A 14,184-nucleotide genomic window follows, 5' to 3' on the forward strand; every position below is an offset into this window, starting at 1 on the left:
GCATGCGCCAATGGCTAGCTTCCGCCTGGCGAGGCGCTGGAGAGCAGCGGCTCGCGGTACTCAGTGCGCATGCCCGGCGGGGCTGCTGCAGCCAGTGGGCGGGCGCTCACGTGCCCTTCATTGTCCTAATGATCGATTCGTTCTCGGCCCCTGCTGGCTGGCGGTAGCGCTGCATGTCTCACCACTGTGAGCTCCAGCCCGCTGGGACAGAGGAAATGCCTAGGCTGGCTATGTGTTGGGAACCCTGTTGTGTCACTGTGTCTCTACCATTTAAATTAATGTACGAAGTGGTGGTGGTGGTGGTGGTGGTGTATTTGTTGGTTTGCTTTTTGTTCAGGTTGCGTTTCAGCTAATTTCTTGGGAGAGAAGAATTGGTGGCTGGCCGACAGCCGCAGCTCTCCAGCTGTCCAACTCTGAAGGCAGTGATGCCAGCAGTGGTAGCGCAAAAGTAAGTGGCATGGTATGGTATTGCCACTCCTCTGTGCTGTTGCTGGCTGCAGCACTGCCTTTAGAGCTGGGTGCGTGGCCAGTAGCTGCCATTCTTCAGCCGCTCAGCTCTGAAGGCAGCACAGAATTAAGGGTGGCAATACCATGACCCCTTCTACAATAGGCTTGTGGCCCCCATTTGGGTTAGGACCCCCCCCCCATATTGAAAAATGCTGTGTACTTTTGTATCTTTTTACCTTATCTTATAAAATTACACAAAAGACTAGATTTCACAAGGGAGACTGGATTTCACAGTCCATGACGCAATTTTCAGAGATGTGAATTTGATAGATCCCTACTTATTCCGCATCTCCAGGATCTTATTTAAGAAATAACTTAAAACTCTATTCCCTTTACAAAAAACTTTCCTGATCCCCAAAGGGTCAGCCACATTACCAGATCAATATAAGTTTGGTTCTTACCCAAAATACCATGCTGTCAGCCAATCCTTTGGTATCTAAAAGCTAAATGTTTATTAGAAAAGAAAAGAAAGGAACGAGAGATGTTAAATGATCAAAGCAATCAGATACATACAAGTGGTTTCAAAGTCCATATATATCAGATTTTTAGCAGTATTGGAGTTTGTAGGCTTGAACAGTTCCTCTGGAATACATCCAGTACCTGGATGGGTCTCAGTCCTTTGTTTTACAGCTTCAGATGTAGAATTGATCCAGAGATAGGAAGCAGGAATGAAGACAAAATGGAAGAAATGGTGAATCTGTCTTTTATAATTTCTGGCATGTGGCCTGTTTCAAACTCAGGCCCACAGCACATGTGCATGGAAATGTACGTGGAGTTCCCTGTTCACAGGCATCTCTCTCTACATGTGCTGAGGTTGGACAATACTGAGGCTAATCTGTTGGGGTTGTCACCCAGTAACCCAATTTCACACATAGCTTACAATACAAAAAATGATACACACATATAGATGAGCTTATCATATTCAGTAAATCCATAACTTTTTCAATTATACCTTACATGGCATGTTTTACAAGATTTGTTGTAATTTTGCAATATTGATATCAATAGTATTATAAATGGTCGCCCCTAATCCAGACAGCGTCACACCCCTGCTTACCAAAGTCTTGTTCAGGCTCTAGTTCTCTCCTCTCTGGCCTTGATGTTTACAAATTTTCCCCTTAAAAACGTATAGAAAGCTGCTACTAAAATAATCTTCCTGGTATGTCAGGTTTCCTGTGGGTATGGCTAAGGCTATGAGTCGGTCATAAATTCTGTGATTTTATGTGAGCTCAGTAACTTCAGCCCCAGGCGATGGTGCTTGAGCTGTCAGCCCTAGATTGTGGGGCTTGGGCTTCTGTGATTTATTGTCTGTGTCCTGTCTGTGATTTTTACCAAAAATACTTGTGACAAAATCTTTAGCCTTAGGTATGACTTCACAGCACATTAGTTCAAGTTATAGCTCAGATGTTACCCCCTAAATCAATTCCCATTCATATACAAAGATCTCTGGTTCAAGTTAAGTCATGCTTTACATTCAAGCTAGCTAACTGATGGGGTGGGTGAGTTTGAAGCTTTGAGTGATGTTAATGCTCCAGTGAGTAATGGAGTGGGGATGCAACATCTTGAATTACAACTCCTCATCCGCCACTAATCCAGTTAATGTGTGCTACTAATCAAGTCACTCTGTAATTTGAATGTTGTTTGCTCTCACTCTACCTAGGTGCTATAATTCAAGTGTACTAACTCAAGCTAACTTTTGCTGGAAAGACAAATCCTATGTCATTTGCGTTCTGCCAATGACACTAAACTCTGTCGCTTGTTTGCCCATTTTCTCTCATTGTTTCACTTATGCATGAGGGAAAATCACCACCAAATCAACCCCCTTATTCTCCAAAGTTTTCCTTAGCTCACCTCTGTAGTAATGCATATAGAAAACTACCACATGATAATGGCTGCGATTGGTGGTGAGTTAAAATTACTGCTTCTGATTAGCTAAAAGTTGTGCATATATCTAATCTCTAACTTCCTATTTTTGTTTACCCATTTTCTCTTCTGATACTTAACTACAACTGTTACATCTTATTTTCTAAATTGTAACCTCTTTGAGGGATTGACTGTTGATTGCTATATGTTTGGACAATGCCTAACATAGTGGCATACTGGTTTGATTGAGGCCTGTCGGTGCCATTACAATATTAATAAGTGATGTATAAACTGGTTAGCTCATCTTATTTTTCAGTTTTCACATTTGAATTCGGTAGATAGTAGTTTCATATTCTAATTGTTGTAAATGTGAAAGCTGTTGATCAGTACTGCCAAACATAAGTGTATGAATTTATCTGACTCTACATGCCTACAGTTGAAGAAATTGGAAGGAAATAAGTGAGTGAATTGAATGAATAATGAAAAATTTTAAATGTAACATTAATTAAGCAGCTAGAGAGAATTCATGCTCATCTCAAAGTGCAGAAAATCAATTTCTCGACATTCAAGCTGAAATTTCATTCAGCTGTATATTTCAAGTGTCTATTTGGGGGAATGATCTGAAAGTTGAGGGCTCTTTAGTCTAGCAAAGTAATTGAAGATGTGATGGCTGGAATCTGAAGCTAGACATGTTCAGACTAGAAATAAGATACACATTTTTTTTTTTTACAGAGAAGGTAACTAAGGCCTTGTCTACACTAGAAAGTGTTGTAGATGCAAGTTACAGTGGTGATCAAAAAGCGCCGTAGTTACACTTGTTCCTATTTACACAGCACTTGTGTTGCTGAAGTACGTCCACAGTTAGTGCTCTACCGTCGACAGTGAGAGCTGTGCACTGTGGACAACTATCCCACTGTGCAACTCACCATCTTGTGCCATTAGAAGCTGTGGGAATGTGGAAAGGATTGCAATACATCATGGTTGTGGGCCCAACATCCCATAATGCAGTGATTTCTATCCCGTCATTCTATGGGTTTCCTATTGGGTTTTGTGTCATTTTTCAATGGCCCCAGTTTCCTGTGCATGGGCCATCTCTATCTGAAAGGATGGCTCTCCATTGTGGTCAGTTTTCTGAACATATCGTGGCTGGTCATACAATGTATCATGAGCTCCCAATTGGAACAGGAATCCGAGGTGCCTGACCTGCTATGTGCCATGCAAATAAACACGTTGGATTTGCATTCACGGAGCATCGGCAATTGGTGCACCATCGCTTTTGAATGCATGAAACAAGCACTAAGTAGTGGGATTGCCTTGTTATGCAGGGCTGGGATGAAGAGCAGTAGCTGCAGAATTTTCGAATGCACAAAGCCACCTTCATGAAACTCTGAATAGAGCTCACCCCAGCCCTGCGGCGCAAAGACACCAGAATGAGAGCTGCCCTCTCCGTGGAGGAACATATAGTGATCGCCATGTGGAAGCTGGCAATTCCAGACTATCGGTCGGTCGCTTATCAGTTTGGACTCGGGAAGTCCACTGTTGGCGCTGTATTATCACAAGTGTTCAGGGACATTTATCACATTCTTCTATGAAGCACTGTGAGTCTTGGAAATGTGCGTGAAATAGTGAATGGCTTCACAGAAATGGGATTCCCTAACTGTGGCGGAGCAATAAATGGCACGCATATCTCAATTTTGGCCCTGGACCATCTTTCAGTGGAGTACATCAATAGAAAGGGGTACTTCTCTGTGGTACTGCATGCACTTGTGGATCACCGTGGCCATTTCACTGACATCAGTGTGGGTTTCGTCAGGGAAGGTGCATGATGCACGCATCTTCAGGAACACTGGGTTGTACAGAAAGCTGCAAGCAGGGACTTTCTTTCCAGACCAAAAGATTCCAATGCGGGATGCCCATAATGATCCTGGGAGACCTAGCCTACCCCTTACTGCCATGCCTCATGAAGCCTCATATGGGCAATCTGGATAGAATCAAGGAGCATTTCAATAACAGGTTGAGCATGTGCCGAATGACCTTTGAATGTGCGTTTGGCAGAGTAAAAGCTCACTGACGATGTTTTTATGGCAGGTTAGATCTAAACGAGAAAATATTCCCATGGTTATAGCTGCCTGCTATATGCCCTATAATATTTGTGAAGCTAAGGCTGAAAAGTTTGCCCCTGGGTGGAGTGCAGAGATGGATCACCTTGCGGCTGAATATGAACAACCAGGTGTCAGGGCTATTATAGGGGCACAATGGGGAACCATTCAAATAAGGGAGTCCTTGAGGAGCCATTTGACAATGAGCAACAATAAAGTGTCTTTGTAAACAGTACTGTGCCATGCTATGACTGCTATTCAGCTTGCACTGTGTATCAATGTGAGCTGCAACTTCTGTGTGCAAGAGACAAATAAAGATTGTTTATTCTTCACAGAATATGTCTTTATTAAATAACAGTTATTCACAACACACAAAAAGCTGGACTGGAGGGGAGAAAGTTATGAGGGGCGGTGTGAGCTATGGTAGCTGGCTGTAATCCTTCTATTATTCTGGAAGCTGTCTGAAGGGGGTGTCATAGCACACCATTAATGGAAACATTGCTTGCGTTCTCATTTTTACCATATAATTATAAATAAATTGATTGGAATATGAATATTGTACTTACATTTCAGTGTATAGTATATACAGTAGTATAAACAAGTCACACTATGAAATTTTAGTTAGTACTGACTTCGCTAGTGCTTTTTTATGTAGGCTGTTGTAAAACGAGGCAAATATCTAAGTGAGTTGATGTACCTCTGGTTGAGAACCACTGACTTAGTCTTCAAATTCAGATTTGTTGTTTTTCCTAAAATGTATGTTTTAGTTCCGCTAGACGTTATGAGTATGGTGCAGGAACTACTTGGTGAGATTTTATGGCCTGTGTCATGCAGAAGATTGGTCTCAATATCATAATTGAAACAGAAATATGAACATATTGTAAATCTTTCTGGCCTTCTATCAGCTCTTCAGTGTGACTGTTCCTTTGCCATTGTGTATTGAAAACAATCTATTATGTCATTAAAGCACTAATTTTATGAAACAGTGAATTATCATTTTCAATCTTAAACCCTAGTTAAAAGAAGGATTATCATTGTATCTCTTGGTTCAAATTAATCTAAAGATTTCAGGAAGTTTGAAATGAGTCCATGTAATTAATTTGTTTTTAAAATTACCATACTTGGTATTTGAATTGTCTCCTTGAATTGTCTATTCAAGGAATCTACTGTTTGTTCTTTATTTTTTAAACATACCATCACTCAGTATTCTTACTTTTAGATCTAAAGCCCTTACTATGAGACTGAACAATTACTTCTAAAGCTAGAGACAGTTGCACCCCTGCCATCCCAACATTAACTGGTGGAACCTTTCAACCCTGCATTGTGAATGTACTCCATGTTTTTGCTGTCAGTTCCATGTTTGGCACAGGGATGAAGAGCTTCCTCTAGCTGCCTCAGTGAGCAGTTATAGTGGGATGCTTCCAAGGGATACTCAAGGTTGTGAGGCACCTTGCTACCACTTGTTCTTAAAGTGAGGAAGCATTGTCTTTGCCTGCCATGGGTCATCTTCCCAACTCCACTGATCATGGGCAACACAAGCATTCCTCACTAGATTTCACAGACCTTGGTGTTACTCTTCAGGTTAGCGATAGGAAAACTCCAGTCCTCCACGTGTTTGCCTGGAGTGTCCAGCCCCTAGTCTACTGGACACATAGAGTATTCACAAATTTGCTGCTACCAAAAAAAACCATTCCACCTCAGATCACTGCTCTGCTTAACGCACATTTAGATACATTTATAGTGAAATCAAGTATAAGTTTATTTAACAAAGCATAGATATTTGAGTAGTAGTGTGAAATGCTGTACCCCATGTACACCTTTATGGTGTGATTTGTATTTCATTCATGTTCTCCCTTCTCCTTGTAACATCCTTTTATGTACTGAAAACCCCCTCCGCCCTCCCAATCTTCTCTTCTCCAGATTAAAAAACCCAATGTTTTCAATCCCCTCCTAAGTCATGTTTTCTAGACCTTTAATCATTTTTGTAGCTCTTCGCTGAATTGTCTTCAATTTGTACACATCTTTCCTGAAATGTAACGCCCAGAACTGGATGCAATACTTCAGTTGAGTATCAACGCGGAGTAGAATGGAAGAATTATTTCTTGTGTGTTGCTTACAGCACTTGTGCTAATACATCCAAGAATGATGTTTGGTTTTTTTGCAACAGTGTTACACTGACTCATATTTAGCTTGTGATCCTCTGTGACGACCCCTCTCTCCCCTGATCCCTTTTTGCAGTACTCCTTAGTAGGCAGTCATTTCCAAATTTGTATATGTGCAACTGACTGTTCCTTCCTCAATGGTGTACTTTGTTCTTCTTGAATTTCCTATTTATTTCAGACCATTTCTCCAGTTTGTCCAAATCATTTTGAATTTTAATCCTATCCTCCAAAGCAGGTTCAAACTCCCCAACTTGGTATCGTCCTCTACTTGGTATCTTGGTATCTTTATAAGAGTACTCTCTATGCCATTATCTAAATCATGATGAAGATACTGAACAGAACCAGACCGAGTACCGCTCCCTGGGGGACCCCACTTGATATGCCCTTCCAACTTGACTGTGAACCACTGATCATTATCCTCTCGGAATGTTTTTTCAGCCAGTTATGCATCCACCTTGTAGTAGTATGATCAGTTGTCTGGGATGGACCACACTGAGAATGCCACACTTGGAGCAGACTGCAAGAAACAGTGCTAACAAGACCCTCCCCCCAAACTGGTGGTTTATTTATAATTAGATTTACCAAGCCATTAACAAAAAGAGCTTCTGTCGCACCACATTAGTTAAAAAGAAGCCAAACACAGTCCCCTTTAGCATTCCAACCCTTGGATCCCATCCAGGCAGACTGGTCTAATATAGTGAGAGGTTACTGAAAACTTAATTCACCATATGTGAAGTTCTACTAACCCTAGAAGTTCAGACACTTACCCCCAGGTCAGTATATGTTTCAAATCTTACCCAAATATCACACTGTCAACCAAAACTAACTGAAGATTTATTAATAAAAGAAGAGAGAGTTATTGAATGGTTAAAGAATCGTCTATAACAAGTGATTTTCAGTGTTCATAATCAGTATCATAGCAGTGATGGAATAGACTACTGGCTTGCAAAGGTCTCTGGTAACTTCCAGAAGATTGGAAGGTCCTCAGTCCATAGTTCAAAATACTCCTTTAAGTTGTAAATCCACAGTCCACAGAATTGGAGCAGGAATGGGGCAGAATGGAGATGTCAGGTGTCTTTTATATCCTCTGCCATGTGTATGGAAATCTACTGTCCTGAACAAAGCTCACAGCCCCCCTCCCTCCTCCCCTCCCCCCAATCTATGGAAAGTTATGACAAAGATGGAGTCCAGGGTCACATGAGCATGGAAAGTTATTGGGAAAAGATGGTGTCTTAGGTCACATGTCTTTATATGTTTGCTGACTCACAGAGGCAGCCATTGCCTATATTCTTTCTGAGGCATCCACAGGAAAGGCTTACTGGGCAGGATGAGTTTCTTCAATGGTCCATTGTGAGAGTGGAGTGTCCTTAATGGGTTATCATATCTGTCTAGCCCTGATATAAACCTATCGGGGGCGGGGGGTTCAGCCAGGAACAAAACACATGTTTGAGATACAAATACATAACCAATGTTCATAACTTCAGATACAGTGAGGATACATGGATTTAACCAGGATAATCATACTTGACAGATTATAACTTTTCCATTGACACCTTACATGATATACTTTTAATGAGATTTGTTGATATTGTATACCAGTGGTAGCAACAGTGGCTCATCTTCAATCATACAGCATCACAAGTAGCTCCATCTAGGTTGTATTTCCCTAGTTTGTTTATGAGAAGGTCATGCGAGACAGTATCAAAAGCCTTACTAAAGTCAAGATATACCACATCTACAGCTTCCCCCCATCCACAAGAGTTATTACCCTGTCAAAGACAGCTGTTAGGTTGGTTTTACATGATTTGTTTTTGACAAATCTCTGCTAACTATTGCATATCACCTTATTATCTTACCTGATAGTAACTGTGGTTCTTCAAGATGTTCTGCACATTTGGATCCCACAACCCACCTTCCGCCCCCACCACTCAGTCTTGTAAATGAGGATTCTGGGCAGGGGAGGAGCTGAATGGCAGTTGGGGTCACTTTGCCCTTTATGCCCTGGTGGGGGGGGTGTCCTGTGGGCATGCAGGGTGCATGTGCAACCCCTACTGAACAATGCTAGTCAAAATGTTCTGAATTTCTATGCTGATAAGTGAGATCCCCGCATGTGCAAAACATCTCAAAGAACCACAGTTACTATCACATAAGTAACTCTTCTTTTTTAAACACTTCTCTCCGTGCACTTTACTTGGCCATTGAAAAAAGATGTCCATCAACCTCTGTCGATGATCTATCCTTCTTTTCCCATTCGATGATCTATGCTGGCCTGTATTTACCATAAAGTGGTACCTCTTTCTGATACCCAAGAAGAGCACAGAATGCGGATGTAAGTTCCATCAGTGTTCAAACCCACACTGGACTTACTGAACCCAAATTGATTCCCATCTGACATTTGCAAGCTTACTAGCCTGGATTTGATACAAGAACATTGCCATGTGCTTTGCTGCTGGAACAGTGTCAGCTCTTCAGAATTCCACTGTGTATCCATGCTTTTGTCATCACAAAATCAGACTACTATAATGCATTTGTTGTGCAGCTTCATTTTAAAGCCCTAAATTAGTTGGGACCTGCCTATTGGAAAGACTGTCTTTCTCCTTATGTGATCTTGCTGTAGTTGAGTTCAGAGGAGCTTGGTTAAAAAAAATCCTCCTGATAGGAAGCTAGCGTTCAGCTTGAGAACAAATCATGAGCTGGCTACAAAACATTTTCATTTGGCTGCAGTGTATTTTAATGTTTCAAGGTATTGTCAATCTGGCTTCTGGTCCTGGATTAGGAAGCTCTAGTAGATAACAGACAGTGGAGGAAAGTCTGAGCTTGTTCTTAGATATTTTCTGTGATGATTTATTGTTTAGCAGGGTAACCCTGCTGCTCTTTGCTGCTCAGAAGCAACTCACAGACAGAAGAATCCTGTGGCTACAGAGCAAGGGAGAAACTTATTGCAGCTATCTTGAAGCTCTTTGAAGCTTTAGAGCCTCCATAATGACACTACATATCCAGACACCAAAAACATATCCTCATTCCTTTTCCCTTGGCCGGATCACTGCAGACCATGCAAATACTTCCAAGCCATGTTGCAAGCCTTTGTTCCATAGATCCTATTTTCCAAATGCTCTGAGAAGCAAACTTAAGCCACTAGTGTACACAAAATTCAAAAAAGAAAATTATTATCCCCAAGTAAGCAGCCTATCCTCTTTCTTGTCCCTTCTATCCTACACTATCCTTGGGGGAAGTCAGTTCTTCCATTATCAATAAGACTGATCGGTGTACGACTTGGGGATTCTGTAATTTTTCATCTGGTTACTTTGAACTTCCATTAACTTCCATATTCCTGCAGATTTGTCTCACTACCTTTTGTTGCTCACATTAGCAGACAATGGAAACGGGACTTCCTTTTCCTTGAGGTCATCAAACCCATCTCAAGAGCTCTAGAATTGGAACACTTTGCAAAGGTCTACTTTCTGTGACCCCACAAAGCTCAAGAATCCTCTGCCTTGTTTACTACATAAAGTAGTTCATCTTCTTCACTCTATTTTATTATGCTGCCATTATCACAGTAGTATCTGAGCACTTTCCAGAAGCACATTAAGCAAAGTGATTTTTTTTTCACATCCTGTGAAAGGGAAGGACAGGTTTAATGTGTTGTATCCTGTGTTTCTGGGTGGCTGTTTGAACTCTTTGGAGGTTGAACCTGGACTAGTAAGGAGTTGTCACGCTTTCCCAGTAGCTCTGAGTGCCTTAAACGCTATGCTGCTGTGGTTCACATCTCTGACACCTACAGCCAGTAAACAAACATACAGGTTACATTCTGCCTTCCACTGCCCAGTTACTTGTTGCAGGGTAACCTCAACAGCCTCAGTCCCAAGTTTTCCCCCAAACTCTGTGCCTTGTAGTGTCCAGCCCTCTCACTGACAAATACACAAGTTCAGTTAACTGCTTCCTTAAAGAGATAGTACCCAGCAGCTTATTACCATAACTGGGTTTAACAAACCCTCTGTTTTAGTCAAAGCACTGAACTGTTTCATAGTAAAAGTAAAACAGTTTTATTAAACAATAAGTCATAGGTTTAAGTAATATCAAGTATAAGGAATAAAGATAGAAAGGGTTATAAGCAAACAAAAGTAAAAAGACACTTCTAACAAATGGTGATTTAACAAACTAGAAACTATTGTTCAATTAAGTGTTCCTCACCAAATCTCAAGACTCTTTACCAGTATGGCTGACCAGACTCTCTGTCCAGGGCTTTCACAGAGCTCGAAGTCAAAACTCCTTTGTCTCCTCAGAAGAAAGATAACTATGGGTTTCTCTCCACCTCTTTTTTTTTTTTTTTTTTTTTGGTAGTCCATTAGACTTTGAAATATATTCTTTGAAAAGTAAGCCCAAACAAAGTTTCTTTCTCCTGTTGAGGAGTAGATGCCATGCTATCGTCTCCCTCACTAGTTAGCCCTTCATTTGTTTATCTTATGTAAATATTACTTACATTGTCTCTGCCTGATGACCATGCTGATCAGATAAGCGAATACATATTCCTTTGTCTAGAACTGTGTTTCTCAAATAGTGTTCTGCGGGCTGAGTTGAAGGGTTCCGCGAAAAAGCGGAACCGCACCGCCGAAATTAACAGAAATCACGCGCTGCCGAACAGCCGTGAGCGCACCGCAGAAAACAGCCACGAGCGTGCTGCGGAAAACAGCTTTGAGAGCGCGCCACCAGCCTACACCGCGCCACCGAAAAGGGGAAGATTTCCTGGACTTGTCGGCGGAGGGTATGGCAAGGCCGTGCAAGGGTGCCGCGGCGAAATATAATTGAGAAACACTGGTCTAGAGCAAACTGGGCTTATGCTTTCCTTGCCAAACTCATTTAAATATGTGCCAGAATTATGTTCTTAAAAACTCTTTTTACTCACCCTGTACACATAAACCACACAATGATTTTCGGGAGCAGCATGTTACCAATTTGTATATGATACCTTATATGACACCTTTTAATACAGATTATGACAGCAGTATTAGGTGTAATGAGTGTGTCAAGCCTGTTAGAGTATCACCAGTGGGCCTCTTTATCACACTTGTACTGCTGTATTCTGTACTAGTTAGAGTCCAAGGGCTGATGAAATCATGCCTAAGTACACTGCATTGTTGTAATTCAGACATGAGGTGATAGACATATTACTGAGATCAGGTCATATTCCACCAGCATGCGATGGAGTCTTATTTGCAGCTGGAAATGGTAGAAAGTGCTGCTTGTGGACACCACTATGTGAAAGCTTAGCATCAAGGAGGAATCCAGGACCGCTTGTAAACTTCAGACTTACTTAACCAATATAGGTGTGTAATTTAAATCAAAGGATTTGTGACTGCAAGTGCTTTACCTCTGTCTTGCTTGGGTTCTGCTTCAGTCAGTTGTGTTTGTTCATCCATGAGCTGAACTTGATGAAGCACTGGTCCAGTTGGATGACATATCCAGTACGCAGGTAAGAGAGCTGTGTGTCATCTGCTTATTGTTGGCATTTAAGTCTGTCATGTTCTTACTGGGTTACACAGTGGATGCATGTAGATATTGATTAACATTGGAGAGAGAAATGATTCTTGTAGAACTCCATAAATGAAGCATCTGGAAGTGGGTATGCAGTTTCCTATCACTACTCTTTGGACGCATCATCCAGGAAGGACCATTTCAACTCATTACTTTGGACCCTGGCAATCTCTGTTAGGCAAATCAACAATATCTCAGAAGATCAGCTGTGTCAGATTTCACAGGGAAGTTGGGAGAATGAGAATGGATATCTGATCAACAGAAGCACAAAAGTTTTAGTCCCTCGTCCTGGCCCGAATCAAGATTGTTCTGAATCCAAAGTATTGACTTCAGTTAGATGAGCATGTATGCAGTCTTTGGCCAGGTTCTCTGAGCTTGCTCAAGAATGGAAGTTTTGGCATTAGGTAGTAATTAATTAGATCTGATGCATCAAGGATGGGGTTTTTAGAGCTGACAGACTATTTTGTGTTTGAAGGAGGAAAAGATTATTTCACTGAAAGAGGCATTAGATATTTTGGTCAAGAGATTCACTAGTTGCTCATGACTGTTTTACCCACCAGGGAAGGGCCTTGGTCAGATTCACAGGTATTGGCTTGAGTCTCCCTGAGGGTACCAATACTTTTAGTGGAGTAAATGTGCTGAATTCATGGATTGAAGATTGGGTGTTGGCTGGATTTGGGCGTTTGGATCCATGTGGCCAGAAAAGCTTTCCTGAACCTTTTTTCGGTGAAATAGAAAGATGGATTTTCACAGTGTTTGGTGCTGGGTTCTGCTTTTGACTACAGGTAATCTGGATTGATGAAGTGGTTTGCGACCCTGAACAATTCCTTAGGGCAAAATGTGTTGGCTTCTTTGGAGGCCGAGAGGTAGATTTGGTTGATCTAGAATACAGAAGTATTGGAGAAATATTTTGTTTCAACCTATTTTTCATCATTTGTTTACCACCACTTAGGTTTGTTCTTTATTCACTGCTTCTGGTGCAGTGTATCAGAAAGCTAGACATTTTGTGTGGATAGTTAGGAGGAAAGCCAAAGTATTAATAGTTGTGGCTAATGGTTTTACTAGAGTCTGAACTCTGTGACTTGAGAGGAATGCTGCTGTCCTTTAGCATGTTTTGGAATTGAATGGTTCCATAAACCTTTGAGAACTGATGAGTTTTATGAGTACTAGAGAAGTTCTGACCACTTACATAATGAGGTGATAGTCTGTCCAGGGCAGTGGCTGGACTGTGATATCTTCTATATCAACACCAATCCAAACATCAGATTCAGCGAGTGACTGGCTCTATAGATTGAACTAGAGATGATCTAGAGTGTCAATTGAGGATATGATTTTGGAGTTCTTTATGGTCTGCAAGAAATTCAAGATATAGGCTATTTAGTTTGTCACAGCAGTAGCAGAACCAGGAGATTTTCACATCCAGATACAAAAGAAATATGCAGATAGGAGTTCCTTAGGTATCAAAAATATCTATGGTTTGCTCTGTTTTAAATGCATTTTTAATGTCACCTTACCATTGGTCTTGTATTTGCTCCATAGTCTTCACAAAGTTCACTGTTGTGATGCTGGCAGCCCTTCACTGGCAGAAGTTTAATATCCTGTCCCACCTCAGTTGATTTGTGGAGTTCCTGATGTGTCTATAAACACTAAGAGCTGTTCAGGAGTCAGAGTTTCTGACTCACCTAGGTTTTGTGAAACTTTGCTGTAGCATTCAACACAAGCCAGCAAAAATTCCTCCCTCCTGAGAAAGGATTAATGGAGCAATTTTTCTCACATCTCAAATCAGGCCATTGAATGCTTACATAGCTAAATGGGTCCTTCTAGATGAAATTTAACTTTCTAATCCTGACCTGTTTCATTCCATCCAATTTCACATTTTGGTCTATCTTTCAGACATTTTGTGCATGTCCTAGTTTCAACTTTTGATGTTAAAATCTCAAACTGAATTCATTGTCTACTCAAGCCCACGCCTCTCCACAAGTGTAAAAGCACAGTCATCCTCACCTGGGCATTGTGTCTGA

The 14,184-nt window shown here is 41.3% G+C and overlaps 1 protein-coding gene across 5 annotated transcripts in view; it reads left to right on the plus strand.

The window, feature by feature from the left end:
- Positions 1–14,184, plus strand: part of SMCHD1 (structural maintenance of chromosomes flexible hinge domain containing 1) — a 187,269-nt gene that overhangs the window by 606 nt on the left and 172,479 nt on the right. The gene's annotated exons all lie outside the window — the stretch shown is intronic.

This window comes from Emydura macquarii, unplaced genomic scaffold, assembly GCF_026122565.2.
Source record: "Emydura macquarii macquarii isolate MOO-44397 ecotype Brisbane River unplaced genomic scaffold, CSIRO-AGI_Emac_v2 contig_212, whole genome shotgun sequence".
In the NCBI taxonomy this organism is placed as follows: Eukaryota; Metazoa; Chordata; order Testudines; family Chelidae; genus Emydura; species Emydura macquarii.